The sequence below is a fragment of the Condylura cristata genome, unplaced genomic scaffold, assembly GCF_000260355.1.
Source record: "Condylura cristata isolate star-nosed mole 26May11 unplaced genomic scaffold, ConCri1.0 scaffold00006, whole genome shotgun sequence".
In the NCBI taxonomy this organism is placed as follows: domain Eukaryota; kingdom Metazoa; phylum Chordata; class Mammalia; order Eulipotyphla; family Talpidae; genus Condylura; species Condylura cristata.
Window position 1 is genome coordinate 28,402,957 of NW_004567107.1, and position 4,908 is coordinate 28,407,864.

Genomic DNA, 4,908 nt, shown 5'->3' on the forward strand with positions numbered 1-4,908 from the left:
CAGGCCCCAGCGCCCGGGCCCCCTGACACTCAGCGAGGGCTGGGGGCTCCCGTGGGCGCGGGGCAGCCGAGTGACAGGTGCCGCTGCCCCTTCCCCGCCGCGGGCTTCGCGCTGGCTCCCGGGGAGCCGGGCGCTCGGAAATTTCTGGAGCGATTTTCTGACGCGGTTTTCTTGTTTTCAGGTCTTGAAGCCGCTTCTCTGCCCGAGTTCGGTCTGGTCCAGCCCGATTGCTTTCTCTGTACTTTGTGCCGCTAAGTTTTGGAGCACCAGTTCCCAGCCTCTGGGTGAATTTCGGCTTTCATTCATGAACGAGGTAGCGTGAATTACTTTTTGAATAAAGTGCTCCTCCTCCTCCCCGCTCGCTGTTGAAAAGTAAACGGAGAAGGGTTTTGAATTTTGTTTTGGTTTGCGTTGGGCTGTTATTGTGGAGAACGGCATTCTTTTACGAATTTTTTTCTCATCTCTAGCCTTTAGGGGAGATCTCGAACCGCAGTGACAGAAAGGGCTTATTCACTTGTATTTTCTCTCCACCTTCTTTTGGATATTTCTTTCTTACCTGAGCCGGATTTTACAGCTGAGCAGGTGCTCTGGCTGGCTTTCATTAGAAGCACTAGTGAAAGATTATCATGACTGAAAAGCCAGTGGTTTTTCTCCCTTCATCATTCAGCCTTATATGCTTTATGTAGGAAATGTGCTCGTGGTGGTAACCTGAGTCATCAGTTTAACAAATTGGACTTTAAGAATAGTAGAGAAACTTTATGCAAATTAAAATATTAAACATTTTTGCTCTAAGGAAATCTCGATTTTTTTCCTCAACAGGTTTATAACATTATAGCTGCTATTGATCAAATCCTAACCAATGAAAGATGTTGTTGTCATAAATGGTTACAGTAAGCTGTCAATAGGAGACCAATCTAGTGGCTTCCCTTTGTGGACTGAAAACAAGAACCGAGATGTTAAACATTGGAGCAAATGAAACACTTTTACTTTATTCATGGGAATATCCCTTGACTCTCACTCAGTATCTGCCTGTACTTTCTGCTTAGAATTTTCAGGCTACAGAAATTAAAAGCAGCAGATCTGTGGTGGTGGGGGTTGGGGAGGGGATTGGGGCAGCAATAGGTAACTATGGAAAAAAAATGAAATTTAAGGCCTAGCTGTTAAGTTCATTTGGTTAGGAAGGAGCATGTGAAGAGCAAAGCTTTGGTATGCTCTTGACATTTGTTGGCTGTAAACTTTACAAAAAGCCAGAGTGAAAGATACTGCGTAGTTTGAGGAATAGATCGAGAAGTAATACCATTAAGATACTTTATCTAGTATTAAACCATTGACATTAGTGTCATTTTATTTTGTGCTAAATTTTTAATGTTTGAACGTTAAGTTACATTTCATTGAGGCCACACTCATTGACATCTACTTTGTACTAAATTTTTTGGAATCAGGCTAACTGATAGAGTTAATGAAAGATGGTTATCAGTAATTTTTTTTTTTTTAAAGATTTATTTGTGCATACAGAACTGGGGTACAGGCCAGAGGCTCAGGGGCGGCGAGAGGCTTCACCAGAGACAGAGTGGGGAGCAGAACAGGCAGATTCACGAAGAACACTGCTGAGGGGAGCAGCGGGCGGGTCAGGAGAGATCTGCCGCGCCATGTGGTCACCTCCAGGGCAGGCGGGAATCGAACTCATGCGGAAGCGGCTTTAGATTCTCAGTGTTGTGCTTTAACCCGCTGCGCCACCAGGGAGGGCCGGTTATCAGTAATTTTATAAAAAAGATAGATTTGGTTGTTTCTGACTGAGAATTATATCCATACATCAGTCTGAAGTGCCCTAATTGTAGTCCCCTGCACTGAGGTATGCTGTCAGTACCATCTTTCTTGACCCTAGACAAGTCATAGTTTAGAGAGATGAGGTCACAGTGGGAGAGGCTCTCAGAACTCAGGAAAGGAACTCAGGAGTAGCAGCCATTTAGAAATCTTACTGCCAGCAGTTTAGGCTATTCATTTAAAAAGTGTTTAAGCACCTGATGTATCATAATTCTTTCTGATCAGCATTTTAATACTCTACAGTCCCTGAACAAAATTACTTGTAATGGTTAGAGTGACACTTAGAATAAAACAACTTTGATCTGCTCATATATCATTGTTAATTCACTTGTGTTATTGGAATTAGGAATTACTTATAGGGCATTTTGCATTTTCTTTTGCACTTTCCTATGGTACTAAGTTTACAGCATAAACTGTGTCCTTGAGGAATGTAAAAACAACAGCAAAAAAACAAAATTGGATAACTTTATCTTTCATGTGCCAGGTCCTGTTTATATTTTAGGGAGGAGGCCCTTGTCTTTTGGGATGTTGAAATCAGGATTATAGGAGCAGACATAGCAGTAAACATAATTTTAATGGGAGTGCATTCAATAATAAGGTAAATATAAAATAACAAAAATATATTACAAAGGAATCATTAATTTGGGACAGGTTAGAGAAAAAGTCATAGAGATGCCAACATCCTGTCAGTAGTTTGATGACTGAATTCAGCTTTTAAGTGGAAGAGATAAAGGTTTTTTTTTTTTTAAAGATTTATTTATTTATGCATATACAACTGGGGTGCAAGCCAGAGGTGCAGGGGTGGTGAGAGGCTTGACCAGAGACAGTGTTTGGAACAGAACAGGCAGACTGACGAAGTACACTGCTGAGGGGTGCAGCGGGTAGGTCAGGAGAAGTCTGCCATCTACTGTGCCATATGGGTCGCCTCTGGGGTCAGGGGTCAAACTTGCACTGAAGGGGCTGCAGCTGACTTGCTTCCAGGGAAGGCCCGAAAAAGGGTATTTTTAAAAAAGATTTATTTTTATTTATGCATACAAAAGCTGGGGTGGAAGCCAGAAGGTGATGGTGGGGTAGTGAGGATGATAGGATTCACCAGAGACAGAGTGGGGAGCAGAATAAGCAGATACACTGAAATATACTGAGGGGAGCAGTGGGCAAGATATGACAGGTCTACTGTGCCATGTGGGTCAGCTCTCTGGCTGGGATCCAACTTATGTCACAATGGCTGTTGATAGCTTGATAGTGCTGAGCCTCCAGCCCCTGCTCCACAAGGGAGGTCAGATGAGGGCTTTATTTATGCATACAGAACTGGGGTGCAGGCACAGTGAGAGGACTCGCCAGGGACAGATTGGGGAGCAGCACAGGCAGATCTACAAAGTACACTGCTGAGGAGAGCAGCAGGTGGGTCAGGAGAGGTCTGCCATCTGCTGGGCCACATGGATCACCTCAAGGACTGGGGTTCGAACTTGCAGTGAAGAGGCTGAGGTTCTTCAGTGCTGCACTTTAATCCATTACGCCACTAGGGAGAGCCCTAATGAAGGCTATTTTAGGCAAAAGAAATCCATAAAGATATGAACAACTGAAGCTAAAGGTGTGTTCAGTAAACTTTAGGTAGGTTTTTTTTCTGGAGTATAAAGCGTAAGGAAGGATAGTTGCAATAGGAACTTTAACATATTAATACTTAGTAAGTAAAATAACTTGTTAGTTGAATATATATAAAATGGAGACCACTAATCTGACATTGCTTCAGTCTCAAGTATAGAGGATTTATTTGGTTTTACTAATGATATTTAAGAAAATATAGAATATATGGCCCTCCCTGGTGGCACAATGGATTAGGACGCAGCATTGCAAGCTAGCAGCAGCTACTTCAGTGTGAGTTCAATCCCTGGCCCTGGGACTGACCCATATAGCGCAGCAGACCTCTCCTGTCTCTCCTGCCGCTCCCCTGTCGATCTGCCTGTTCTGCTCCCCACTCTGTCTCTGGTGAAGCCTCTCACTGCCCCTACACCTCTGGCCTATAGTTCTGTATGCATAAATAAATCTTAAAAAATATATGGAATATTATATGTGATGAGCTGCCTACATATTTATATTTGTGAATTTATGTTTCTTCAACATTTTGATCTGATAAATTTATCTTGTGAATTTTCTTTTCTTTCACCTACTTAAATTTGCCTTTATTTTTTAAAAAAGACTCTTAAGGGGGAAACATACAAAATAATCATTAGAGTTCTGGACTAAGCCTAATTTGCTTAGTATTATGGTAATATGTGAATGTTTAATATATAGTACTAGCCACCACCTTCATATACTGATCAACATAGGTGATTTAATATTTTTGCATTGTATTTCTTAAATTTGTCCATATCATTTATGTGTATACATGTCTGAGATTTTTAAAGACCATGGGAGAGAAAAATAGAAGAAATAGGGGAGTATCATTTGTTTACCTCTTAGGTATGCAAAAAATTAGGACACAAGACTGATGGACTTTTAACCCTAGTCATGCATTTAAGTAGTATTTTTAAAAAGCCCAGTGTTTTTGTGGTCTGCCTGTTATCTCCTTTCCTTTTCAAGATTAAAAATGTTAAAAATGTTTTTGCTGACCCTCCCTGGTGACGCAGTGGGTTAAAGCACAGCACTGAGAATCTAAAGCCACTTCCACATGAGTTCCATTCCCGCCTGCCCTGGAGGAAATCCACATGGCGATCCACATGGTGCGGCAGACCTCTTCTGACCTGCCGGCTGCTCCCCTCAGCAGTATACTTCGTCGATCTGCCTATTCTGCTCCCCACTCTGTCTCTGGTGAAGCCTCTCACCATCCCTGGGCCTCTGCCTATACCACAGTTCTGTATACACAAATAAATAAATCTTTTTTTTTAAAAATTTATTTATTTACTCACATAGAACTGGGGTACAGGCCAGAGATGTGGAGGGTGAGAGGATTCACCAGAGACAGAGTGGGGAGCAGAAGAGGCAGATTGATGAAGTACACTGCTGAGGGGAGCAGTGGGTGGGCCAGGAGAGGTCTGCCTTGCCATGTGGACTCCTCCGGGGCAGGTGGGAATCGAACTCATGTGG

At 42.6% G+C, this 4,908-nt stretch overlaps 1 protein-coding gene across 5 annotated transcripts in view; it reads left to right on the plus strand.

The window, feature by feature from the left end:
- GKAP1 (G kinase anchoring protein 1) overlaps nt 1-4,908 on the plus strand; it is a 58,697-nt gene that overhangs the window by 870 nt on the left and 52,919 nt on the right. For 4 of the 5 annotated variants that reach the window (XM_012721122.1, XM_012721121.1, XM_004677536.2 and 1 more), the window contains exon 2: nt 182-313. The gene's annotated coding sequence lies outside the window, so the exon portion shown is untranslated. Of the gene's footprint in view, nt 1-3; nt 78-181; nt 314-4,908 lie in introns of those variants that run through there. The other variant, XM_012721120.1, reaches the window with a different exon arrangement.